This window comes from Megascapheus bottae, chromosome 5 (genome assembly GCF_031878675.1).
Source record: "Megascapheus bottae isolate mThoBot1 chromosome 5, mThoBot2.hap1, whole genome shotgun sequence".
NCBI lineage: Eukaryota > Metazoa > Chordata > Mammalia > Rodentia > Geomyidae > Megascapheus > Megascapheus bottae.
Window position 1 is genome coordinate 83545617 of NC_143513.1, and position 12939 is coordinate 83558555.

Below are 12939 nucleotides of genomic sequence, written 5' to 3' on the forward strand. Positions count from 1 at the left end.
TAACATGGAGACCTGGAAGTGACCCTCGGGCCTTTCTACTGGAGCCGGTGTGGAGATTCGGAGGACTGCCAAGTTCTCCTTTGTAAGTAGACCTGGAAGAGGTGGGCCTGAGGGTGGATTAGTGCCGTCAGGGAGACAATTTACAGCGTGTTCCACCACCGTGGTCTTTTGATATCTGGGCTGCTGCTCTGTCTCTTTGTCTTCGTTGGCATGTAATCCACCTGCCTTCTCTTCCGTTAGGAGATTCACTATGACCGTAAAATGGACAAAATGCAAGCTAGTTCCCAAGGTCCTTTCATGCAGGCTTCTATTCTGTGGCTTTGAGCAGGCAAAGCCTTCATCTGACCCGAGTCACACTGTGTGAGGAGTTAGGCCACTGTCCCGCTGCCTCCCACTGCCTCCCACTGCCTCCCCCCCTCCTTCCCACTCCCTCCCATCACACCCTATCACATCCCATCATGCCCCACTGTGCCCACTCCATGATCCCCTTCTCCACTCTGCTCTCCCATCAGGCATCCTCCACTCCCCGGCGTCTCGTTTCTACTCTTCCTGGCCCAGCTTAGGCCTGCACCGCTCCCTCAGGTCTGGCTAGCACAAACGAATCCCAGAAATGTGTTCTGGACTGCCAAGGCCTGGTCTGTTTAGTTAAGAAGACACTGACACGACACAGCAGGGACTCTCCAAGTCAGGGGAACTGTGGGGTTTTGAAGCTGCACGGAAGGCCTTCAAGGCCTAGTCCCCTGCTGTGTATAGAGTTTCAGATTGTCACAAAGGCCAGCAGTGCCTGTGACTATCTGTGTGGTGTTTTACTGCCTCATTATGCTGAGCAAAATCACCCATTACCTTTCTGTTTGCATGTCCCGATTCATCTTGGTTTTTTTAGAGGCTCTGGTACTGAGAGCCCAGATTAGAGAGGCCCCCAGCAGCCCACCGAGGGCCTCATTGCCCAGCCCTTCGTCTCATGGCACATGAGGGTAATGAGGGATGTTTAGTAAACCCACTCCTACAAGTCCCAGGGCATGGTTTTAAAAGGCTTCAACAGAAAAGTCTGTGAGAGCCAATCTCCAAAATGCCTAACTAGAGGTGTGATTCAAGTGGTAGAGTGCTAGTCATGGACAAGAAAGCCCCGAGTTGAAGCCATGGAACTGACGTGCATGCAAAAAGTAAATACTTTATTATTCATTCGAACACTTGAACTTCATTCAATGAAATGTTAGACAGTGAGTATTTCAGGAATGATTTTAGGTAGTTGTCCAGAGGAGCTGCCAGTTAGCAAAGCAGTATATGCACACAGCCCATCCTGATCTGTGTCACTTCATTTCAGCATTCTCACCTTCCCTCAGCTACATGCCCCTTCCCTCACTCCTCTTACTTTTGCAGGACTGAATCCTTGACTGTATTTTCTTCTTCTTCTCTTCTTCATTCATCCAACTCCACCCCTTTCAGGTCCCCGTGCCTTGGTATTCATTTTGTTGAACTTGGACTTCACTTTCTAGGAAAGGATACTATTTGAGTTCTCCCTTGGATCCCCTATATTTCGGTTCCTACATGTATGTACACTTGCACGCCACCTGACGTGTTTGATAGGATTCTTCTTTTGTCCGTGTGGGTTTTTGTTTGTTTTTCTGCTACTGGAATTTGGATGCTGGTTCTCGGGCTTAGTGAGCCAGCCCTGGCCCCTCATTTGTTTCAGGTTGTTTTTCAGATGGAATTGTGCGTTCTTGCTCAGAACTGGCCTCAAACCACCATCCTCTCACCGCCTGCCTAGTTCACATTGCAGGCACACTAGCCTGCCTGGCCTGAAGAAGCTGCTTCCATCCATAGGTTTGCCTTCGTAGAAGGAAAACACAGGAGTGCTGAGATGGTGGCTTCTTGTACTCCTGAGCGCACTTGACGTCTTCATCTTCCCTCACTCCTCCGTGGCGTGTGACCCCGTTCCATTTCCATGCCTCCACACACTTCCCCCGGCGACTTCTGTTGCTTTCCTCGACGGGCTCTATCTCCTCTGCTAACAGCCAGCTATTAATGGCCTTTAAGTCCCCTCTCTTTTCTAGAAGATTCTTGAACCTGATGAGCTTGCTAGGAGCATAGCCTTGTATGGGGTCCACATAATGGTGACACGTCTACACTCGGCTTTCTAAATGCTCAATGCCTCAGCTCCTATACCCAACACCTCCCCACGCACGTGTGGCCCAAGATAACTCCCCAGCCCGCAGCCCACCCAAGCCAGCCCCGCACCCGCGTTTGGCATGCGTGTGCGTGGTAAGGAGCTGCACACGCCTCCCCCGAGGCTCCTGTCTGCACACTTCTCACACCAGCCCCACTGGCCCACTTTCTCTCCTCCAGCCGTGCCCAGCAGCTTCAGCGTTAGGCCTTCATCTGGGCTTTTCCTCCCCTCGGAGGCCCATCTCCCTGTGGTCTCTCCTTCCTGCCTGTCGTTGGAGGCAGACTTTCCTTGTTTCCAGGATGGCAAGCAGCTGAGTACAAAGTCATAAAATTTCAGGATCAAGACTGTCCAAATGTTGCCATGACCTTACGTGACCCTGAAATTCCACTTAGTCTTTTGTAGCTACTCATAACACCTGTCTTTCCTTCTTTCTAGAATCAGTGAAGAGATTGGCTAAAATGCTTGAGTTTGGGTTGAAATATCCCATGAATATGCCTCTTTGGCAGTGAATAGAGTCAGATGAAGTCTGTGTCACTGACCTCGTGATCAAGAAAGCTTTGTCTCAGTGGTCCTGGCATTGGCACACACCCCGTAAGATCGGCTAGGTACCCAGGGTTGTGTGTGAGGGTACAACGGGGCAGTTTTCAGCTGCCACACCTCTCCCTCCAGGATTTCTTTTCAGGCATGGATGGCATGAGCTGGGTCATCCATGCCCCCCCCCTCCGCCCTGGAGGTGGCTCCCTCTTAGCACTGGCCAGAAACCTGTATTGGAATCTTTGCAGTTCATCAGAACCCAGACTGGCACTGGGGACCTACTGAAGGCTCAGAGGTTACTAATATAAGAAGGGAGGGAGGCAGGGAAGGGAGGGACGGAGGCATTATCAGAATCATAGAAACAAACACCAGAGATACCTAAAGAGAGATCACATATCAGACAACAGTTTTGTTCCTGTCCTACTGTTTCATCCAGACGTGGACTGTTTCATGAGGCAAGTCTTCCAGAGTCGCGGGACAGGGCCAGGTCTTCCATGCTGGAAAGAAAGAAAGCACAGCTTGTGAGCTTGCAAAACTCACAGCTGCCTGGCTGGGTCTCACAACCCAGTGGTTGCCATGGCAGGCGTGGGGAAACCTTCCGGTAGTTCCCATGCCCAGGGCACAGGGGGACTGTGATATTAAAAGAAGCATTTGTTGCTCTTTGAGCTCCGAGGAAATCAAGGTGAACTTCAACTCATTAAAATCAGGGCGGCGCACACATTTGCATGAGCAGAGCGTGCATGCTGCTAGCTTCTTGCAGCTCAGCCTTTCTCTTGCAGGAGACCCAGCTCTCCCCGAGCCTGTTTGTTCTTAACTGAAAGGTTCTTTGAAAGAGGAGCAAGGGCTCCTAACAGTGGTTGTTTCCCGCCCTAGCACAGGGCTTCTCAACATTTCCCTGTTCCCTTATCTCAGGTTTCAATCACAGTCCTCAAAGCAGGCTTGAAGGGGAAAATGTGGGAAAATGTAAACCAAACACAAGAGAAAAAGCAATTTGCAAATATTCCACACACAGTTGAATAATGCAGACCTCCATCATGCTTGTTTCTGTGACGCACTGATTTAATATGAATAATTTGCAAAGAAACATGTTGCCATTTTTAAACAAGTCTCCAGTAAACCTGAGATGACAGGCCATTCCTAACTTGGTCCATCTTATTATTGTGAAGAAGATGATGTTTCAAAAGGAAAAACAAATATCCTGTCTAAATCCAGACTGTCCTCATTCCGCCTCATCTCTACCAAACATCATCTAGCTCCTCCATCTTCCTCCCTTCTTTGTGTGGCTGTCACCGTTGGAACCCCTGGAAAAGCCTGAGCATGACTGGTCTCCATGGCCCATCCTTCTGTCTCCACAGACACGAGCTTGCAAGGCAAGGAGCGCTGCAGAGCTGTTGAATTGTTCTCCCAATTCCCTCTCCAGTGACTGTAGTCATTAAAGAATCTTTTCATGAGAAAACTGCTAGGATGCAATTGCCAGGCAACTTCAGGCCCACCCGGAAGGTCACGGGAGGTACCAGATACAGAGGTGTCTGCTGGGGAATGGGATCGTTTCACCAGAGCCGAGCCACTGCCACACAGAGGTCGTGAGACCAGGATGGAAGGCTCAGGGCTCCATGAACATTTGCCTGTGTTAGTCACTCATCACCCAGGAGCTTCAAAACAGCTCTTCCAGGCCTGATGGTCTTTCAACACTTTGTCCGCTTAGGAGATGAGAACAGGAAGTCATATGGCTGCCTAACACAGAGTAGAGACGGCCCTCTACCTTGAGTAGGCCTCTCATGAATTCCCTCAGCAGTGAGACACCTTCCATCCTCACAGAGGGGAAGGAGTGGGGCTCTGGAGTGTACCCCTGCATGTCTGCTGCTCCAGAGCCCAGGATAGGTACTCCCTGACTTGGGGTGGGGGGCAGTACAGGGTCCCTGACCCCAGGACACTGGTCCCGAGAGGCCTCTGGGCCCCACTATTTGGCAGAAACACATCCTACCTCATATAGAAGAAGGGAAAGCAGAGGAGAAACCACACATCCCAAGGCACCCCCACCCCCTCACAGGAGGACCACAGGCCTCTGAAACTGCGAAGGGGCTTCTGTCTCCTTCCTGTGCATAGAAACAAGGCTGGGCAGGTGGGCCAGCATGTGGGCCCATTCATCTTCTGCTCCAATCAAGCCACATAATGTCATGGTCAGTGGAGGCTCCCGGGGCTCCAGGGGCAGGGACTTAGCCTCCACCTTAACTTAGGATTGCCAGTGGTTCGTGCCCAGATTTTTACCAATAGAATGAGAATGAGCTTCACACATGGCTGTCAGGATGAGGGAAGAGGTAGAGTAGAGTTCTCCATGCCGATACGAATCCCACGAGCATTTTATGGACACCAGAAGAGTCGATTGCCACAGTGGCCACCAGACCTTTCTTTGTTTGGAGACTTCTTGCTTTAGAAAGGTGATATGAACAGCGGACTGGCCTGGCCGCTGAGACTCTCAAGCAACCAGGACATTGTTTGTTCCACGCAAAATAGGAAATGGGGTGAGTTTGTACCTGGGGAGGAGATGGGAAAATAGATGAAGGCAAGGAGCCAGGAGGACCCGAGGACCCCAGGAGAGCAAAGGGCAGGAAGGTGTCCCCAATAAGATGGAGAAAGCGATTTGTCTGAAAAGAAGCAAGTGACATTTTTGCTATGGAGTCTTGGCTTTAAATCCTGTGGTCTAACAGTTGCCCTATGCTGTGTGTGAGTGTTGTGTGTGCGTGTGTGGTGTGTGTGTGTGTGTGTGTGTGTGTGTGGTGTGTGTGTGTGTTTCATGTGCATGCCCATCGGGACATGGCTGTAAGACATAAGGTTGAGGAAGAGGCTACCTGTGTTTATGTCTTACTGCCTGCATGGCCAACATTACACAGCTCTGGAAGTTCAAGCCATCTCACCTGCAGCAGTTTTTGGTTCTGTTCTACTTGGAAGAGCTTGCTATGACCTCTGGTGTTCTCATCATTCTGGGTATTTCTAGTCCATCTGCCAAGAGGTAACTTTAGCTGCAAGGCTGCCTCATTTCCTTCTCGGCTCCAGATACCTCTTTTTCTTCAGATGCGAGGGTGGGAAGGCATTGTGGATGCAGATATGATAGCTGTCACTTGATTCAGAAGCCTGGACTTGGCCACCCGTCCACCCATCAATCCACGAGCGGCATCTGCGTTTCATCTGATTCTGGGAATTTGATACGTCCATGTCTTTCTATGTGGGCATTCTGCACATCCAAACCACTTTTGTGTGCATTATTTTTCTTGTCACCCACAAATCACACTGCAAGAAGATTGATGGTAATTGAATAAATTGCCGTGTGTACTTTAAGACTGGGCTGGCTGGAGACGAACAGATTTATTGGATGATGGATTTCATTTTCTTTGCATGCCAGTGCTCATAGAACACTTCAGTGCCAACACCGACAAGCCGGGCTCCTTAAGACTAGAGGACAGGCTGCGTCACGGGATCGCATGGAAGGACAGGATGGTCTCGGGGGAGACATGGCACAGGAAACCTGTTTTCTTGCACACTGTGTGGGTAGCCTCCTTGATGTACAGCAGTTCTCGGGTGTATTTTACTTGTGCATTTCACGGTGCACCTCTCACTTAGGTCTCTCATCTACATCACTTCACCGTCTCAGAGACGGAGGGGACTGCTCTTCTGCCAGCCCAGGATCACTTGCAGGCTGCCATCATCTTTATTTTCTTGCTGTTCTACTCTATATAACAACTCCATAGGGTGACTCCATTGTCTTCTTTGTATTCTGCTCTATAATATCAGCATCTTAAACACTCACTTAGGTGGTGTGAACTGGAGGCTTCCAGGGTTGCATAAACCCTCACGTTGTCCTCTCTAGACTGTGTTTATGGGGCTTAGAGAGAAGTTGCCTGGTGCCATTGTTGTGTGAGGCGCTGTCACGATTAGCAAGCTCAGCCCAAGTCTGTTAGGAGAGCGGCTGCCCTGTCTTAAATAATGGCTCCGAGCTCCTTAGTCCTTGAAATGTTTGGACTCCCTTGCACATTTGCTTTTTAATCATCTAGGCTGTGACATATTAGAAGGTCATAAAATTAATTTAGCAGGTCATACTCAGCAAGCAAAAATAAAATGCAACCAAACTGTACTGATTAAGTAGTTGCTAGCAGAATGAGTGTTTGGGAAACCTGTCATGTGAACAGATGTGTACACGTGCATGCATGTAGTTGTATGGTGTGACATGTTTACTGGGTTGCTCTACCCAATATATTTCTTGTCGACAGCAGATAGCAGTCCCAGTCGTCTGCAAGACCTTTAGTTATGGGACTAGCTAACTCAGCAGGCCTTGGCTGCCTGAGCTCTGTACCTCGCATTGAACAGCTGGCTTCAGGACCTGGCCTCAGTCAGCTCTTAGGCAATTAGCCATCAACCCCAGGAATAGCCTTCCCAGGAAGAAAGTATTCTTTCTGTTCTTTGTTGTTGTTGTTGGTTGTGGGACTTGAACTTGGTGGCTGGGCATTGTCCCTGAGCCTCTTTGTGCTCAAGGCTAGTGCTCTACCAATTGAGCCACAGTGCCATTTCTAAATTTTAAGTGGTTAATTGAAGATAAGTGTCTTGTGGGGACTTTTCTGCCCAGGCCAGCTTTGAACCACCATCCTCAGATCGCAGACTCCTGAGTAGCTAGGATGACAGGCGCCAGTCACTGGTACTCAGCTATTATTTTCATTTTTGTCTGCCTGGGCCACACGGGCATTGCATTAAGCATGGGGTTGATGGCATGAACAGGACAGACTCGGCTACATCCACAGTAGACGACCATGTAACGTGGCCAGCCTCTGTGAATGCCCTAGGATAGCACCTGGTAGCGTGGCAGAAGCAAGAATGCCCTAGACACCAACATGCTAAGATCAGTAACCCTGTTCTGTGGAAAACCATTTTTGCCTATGAGATTCCAGCAGCAAAGGACCTGTTGCACCTGACTCTGCCTGTGTCCTTTTCATATTTGTGTCTCGGTTTTTGACGTGCCAGGCCCTTGCTGCACTGTCTCACAATTAAAGAGATACCAGGAAAGCCATATTTTCCTCATCCTGCAAATGATAATGAGCCCCAGGACCTGGGGTGTCCTTCAGGTCTTTACCACAGGTGTGGAGCCTGGAGCCAGGAGCAGGGTCTGCTGCTCACAGACCCTGAGCCCAGACCTGGAGTCTGACAAGAGCTTGGCGGATCGGGATGGAATTAGAGACAATGCACTAAATGCATTCCTTAGTGTGGAGGGGAAACACGAGGGTTCCATCCACCGGTGATCTTAGTGATTTCTGGACACTACTTGTCCGAGTGCTCTTGGTGGATTTAACTAGGCGAGAGTGCAGGAAAATAAATACGTTAACCCTCTGTCCATACCACCCAGAGGGAAAAGGTAGCAAAGCTGTATTTGCTTGGTTTCCATTGCTGCACTGAAATCACCTGATGTTGGGTGGTTCATAAGGCAAGAAGATTCTCACAGCTCATCTTTCTGGAGGTCCAGGGTGCTATGCTCTCTGGCCGAGCGCTGTAAGAACTTCATGGATGAGACACAGTGATGGAAGACAGACAGAAGCATGTGGGAGACAGATCAGAGCATAAGATGGAAGCAAGAGGTGATTCCAGGGTCAGGCTCCTCTTCTATAACAACTCTAATGAGGACACAGCAGGGTCCCAAGTTTCCACCAGTCCTTCTAAGGGCAGACAGTGAGTCCTCCCTGTTCCTGGCCCAACCCCTAAAGGTCCACGCTGAGGGCCTTTGTGCACCCAGCACTGGAGCCCTGGGGACTCACATGCAAACTCCAGGCAAACCCTAGCGAAGGCCTGCTCTGAGCTTCATCTCCCAAGCCCCCAGTCACCTTTCTGACACCTTCATTCTGTCTCCTGATGAATGAATTCACAGGTATTTTTAACTAAGATATAGTAAAGAAGTGAGTTCACATGAATGAAAAATCAATAGGAAGTCAGAATTCAAGGTGTGGAAAGTTGAGCAGACTGAGTTCCCTGTGTCCTCGGCTGCACTGCGGCAATTGTTCTTGCGTTAGCTTGGGTGGTTTGTGGAAATGACACAAAAAGAGATGCCTTGTAAATGCTTTGAAATTTAATTATGACGAGAAAGTTCTAAAGGAAATTAAACATCGCGTGATTCCTTTTATAAAATTCGAATTCAATAGAGCATCTGGGCAAATAATTCTTCTCATATTTCGAGCTCCTATTTTCACCACCAGGAAGTCAGAAAGAATTCTTAAGAGCCCTTCTTAACTAATGATGGTGTATGAATTTTTCTGACACCTGTACTATTTTCAAACACTATGTTTCCTATTAGCTTTCTTGGTTCTCTGGGTCTTACTTATTGTGACAGCCACTTTCAAATGATATGGAAACTGAAAACTCCTATGCTTCTTGTCTTGTGTCTGGGCTCTGTCTGTGGAAAGTGAGGTCAGAAGGGGGAGGAAGGGAAGAAACCAGGAAGGGTGGGCCTGTGGCTCCGCCCCCTGCCTCCTCTGGAATCAGCAGGGACCAGCCAACCCACAGTGGGACCCTGGCGCCCTGGGTGTGGGAGGGGCGCTGAGGGGACATCCCTGGCTTCCACTCTCCTGTCTTTCCTGCTGCTGAAAATCACTTTCTCTCGAAAGGCTTTGACTCGTATCCTAAGAAGCTACTTTCCACCATTTTCTGTGCCAATTGCAATTGTTTTTGTTCTCACACTGTGCCAGCTTCCTCAGAGTTGGGTTCAGCGTAGTGTGGTCAGGAACACTCCCCCTCCCCCCTGTCTGTCACCTCTGTGTGTCAGCCTCCTGTCTGGAAATCAGCATGTGATACATTGCGGCCTCCTTTGGCCCTATGTTTCGATAGGACTCCACCCAAACACTGATTCGTGGTTTCATTTTTATTGGTGCTGTTTCCCCACCTCCTCAAATCCTGACAGCCTTCTTGCTGAAGAGAATGCCTCTAAGTGATTTTTGTCCCTTTGCTGTTTATTTTGAGCAAAAACAATTTTACAAATGCACTCTTTCCCTCTTCCAAGCATATGCCTTTCAGGCTCAGGACTAATGGCTTTCGTACTTCACTGATTGAACGTAAATCTCATCCAGGCTGACAATCGTTTCCTCCCTAACTTGTCAAGAATCTTAGACTGGTGACCTTTATGCCCAGAATGGTTCCACTTCTTATTCACGCTCATCCCTTATCCTGATGCTAAATTGGGTCTTGTTTTGCTGGGCCGTGCTCCTTGCTGGCGGGGCCCTGGCACTTCTTGGAACCCATGGGTGTTTCCACAGTGCTGTGTGCCCTTTCCCTCCACGTGGGTAATTCGGCCGTGGTTTCTCCTTCCACCACCAGATTGCTCCCCCCTCCCCTCTCTGCCCCAGTCCGATCTCCTGGAACTGTGAAGGCCTTTCCTATGCACTCCTCCTATGTCAATCCCCTGGGTTTCCCTAATGCCTTGCCTTTGTCCAGGCTGGTAGCTGTGGCATAATTACAACACAGCAGGCAGCTTCACATCCGGGTCTTTGCACTTCCATCTGGAAGCTGGAAGTTCAAATCCCAGGTTCCTGCAGAGTTGCTCTCTGCCAGGGCCACTGCCTGGCTGTGTCTTCACACAGGACAAGGTGGCTCTCCTCGTGAGGTCCCCAGCCTGGTCGCTTGCTCACCTCTGCATCGTCTCCTGTGAGGACTGAGGGAGGGTGTCACGGGAAAGACGAGCTCTCCATCTGCAGGCTGCAGTGCTCCCTTCTGTTTTCTCTGGGCTGGTCTTTGGGAGTCTACTTTCATCTTCTCTTCTCTCCCTGCTGGTTCTAGCTCACCCAGGCAGGTCCCTTACCTCTTCCTTCTTTTACTCAAGTAGAACATGTCCTCCCATCCTCTCCTGCCTTCTTTCACACCCCCTGCAGCTCTGGGAACATCTGCTGAAAACAACACAAGCCCTTGGACTCTTGACTGTATCCCCTTCCCCTCTTCTCCTTTCCCCGATCACAGATCACACCCTGTTCCTCTCAGGTACTGGCTTCTAGTTTTATTTTGCTGAACTTTGACCTTGCCTTTTTAAGGAATGACACTATTTAAATTCTCTCTTGAGTCTACCATGTTTCAGTGAGTACATTTGTATACATACTCGTGCTTTCCAGCCAACCCGTTTACTTATAAGCTTATAAGCTAAATCTAGCTTCCACATATAAGGGAAAACATGCAACTTTTGTTTCTCTGGGCTGACCTAATTCACATATTATTTTTCCTGGTCTTGCCATTCTTTTGCAGAGGGTACAATATCATTCTTTCTGATGAGTGAGTAAAATTCCATTGTGTACATATACCACATTTTCTTAATCCATTTGTCCACGGAGGGGCCTCTGGGGTGATTCCATGGCTGTGCTAGGGCTTTGCTGTCTCCTAGTTTGTAATCTTTTGGATAAGTGCCCAGAAGAGTAATTGCTGGATCATAATGTCATTCTATGTTGAATTTTTTGAGGAACCGCCACATTGCTTCCAGAGTGCTTGAAGGAGGTTTACATGCCCACCAGCCGCGTATCAGGATTCCCTCTGATTGCACCCTTGCCAGCGTCTGTTATCATTTGTTGTCTGGACCATGGCCCTTCTAACAGGGGTGAGGTGGAAGCTCAATGTTGTTTTGATTTGCATTTCCTTTATGGCCAGCGATGTTGAGCATCTCTTCGTGTGTCTAGTTTCCATGTTCACTTCTTCTGAGAAGATTTCTGTAGTTTATGAGCCCATTTACTAATTTGGACCGTTGGAATTTTTAGGATTTAAATGTTGAAGCTCTCCGTATGTTCTAGATATTAGGCAAAAATCTCCCATTCTGTAGGCTGTCTCTTCAGCTTGCTGGCTACGTTCTTTGCTAAGCTGACCATTGTTAGTTTGGTGCAATCCCATTCATCAAGCCTTTCTTTGATTAGTTGTGCTTCTGGGTCTTTACTCAGGAACTGTCTACCTGAGCCCAGGAACTCTGAAGCTTCCCCTTCTCTTTCCTGTAATTATTTCATGTTTTCTAATCTGACATTGAGGTCTTTCCTTCATTTTGAATTGATGCTAGTGCAAGATGCTATGTAAAAATCTAGTTTCAATTTCCCGCGTGTAGAATCCCAGTTCTGCCAGCACTATTTGTTGAAGAAGCTGTCTTTCTTCAAGCCTACGATTCTGCCTCGCTTATTGAATATTAAATAACTGTAAGTCTCTGGGTTTATTTCTAGGTCTTCTATTCTATTCTTTTGTTCTTCGTGCCTTGTTTGGGGCACTTATAAATTCTTTAAATTTACTTTAATTTGCCTGTATTTTATATAACGCATTAGGAATGTTAAATAGAAAAATGAGAATATATTTAATTTTTGCAGATAGGTAGCTATTGAAATAATACATTTTCTTTGTATTCTGATTGTCTCTCTCTACATATATATATATATATATATATATATATATGAGCTTAGAAATGAAGGACTTAACAGATTGCCCTAGATGTTTATTTATTTTATTCATTCATTCATATTTTACTTAAATAAGAAAAAAGTCTAAAATCATTTCTGTAAGGTGATGTTTTCCTTATTTTTTTCCTACAATTTTAGAGCATTGACCTTCTCTTCAAACTCTGTTCCTTCCTTCTTTCCATCCACTTGCTTTGCTTTGGGGACAGTTTAGTGCTGTTTGCCTTGCACAGTCATCTCCCGGGCCTTCCTAGGCTAAGCCACAATACAAGCGCCTTGCTCACTTCGGGGAGTCCCTGTGCGCTCGGCGGCTCAGTGGAGATTCCGTGGTTGTTAAATCATGTGTCTAATGGTCTCGGGATTCTAGATTCTGCTTCTGGGCCTGCAGCCTGTACCACCTGCTGCAGGTTCACTCTGCTGTCCTCCTATAATACATCCATGCCTCTTCCTCTTTGGGGCCAGAATACACTGACCTCTGCAGTTAAGAAAATGTCCCCTCTCTATTTTTATGTTTTCTGTTCCTCTGGCTAGGAATTGTGCTCTGGAGAACATTTCTTGCATTCTGAGACTGTGTCCCTGTCTCTGTACAAAAATGCTCAAACTAAATCACCTCCAAGGCCTCCTGCAGCATCAGTATTCTTATTTAAGTTCCCTGTGAGAAAGGAACCTGCCTCCTCTGTCCGCATAACCTGGCTGAGGACTGATCATTCTTGACATGCACTGCAGTGTCACAGAATCCTGCTACCCGACCTTAGCCTTTTCCCTCGATGTGGCCTTGTACGCAGGCCCCTCATCTCCACG

The 12939-nt window shown here is 48.1% G+C and overlaps 1 protein-coding gene across 1 annotated transcript in view; it reads left to right on the forward strand.

The window, feature by feature from the left end:
* The window catches only part of Dpp6 (dipeptidyl peptidase like 6), a 498824-nt gene that overhangs the window by 79428 nt on the left and 406457 nt on the right, over window positions 1–12939 (forward strand). The window lies entirely within an intron of this gene.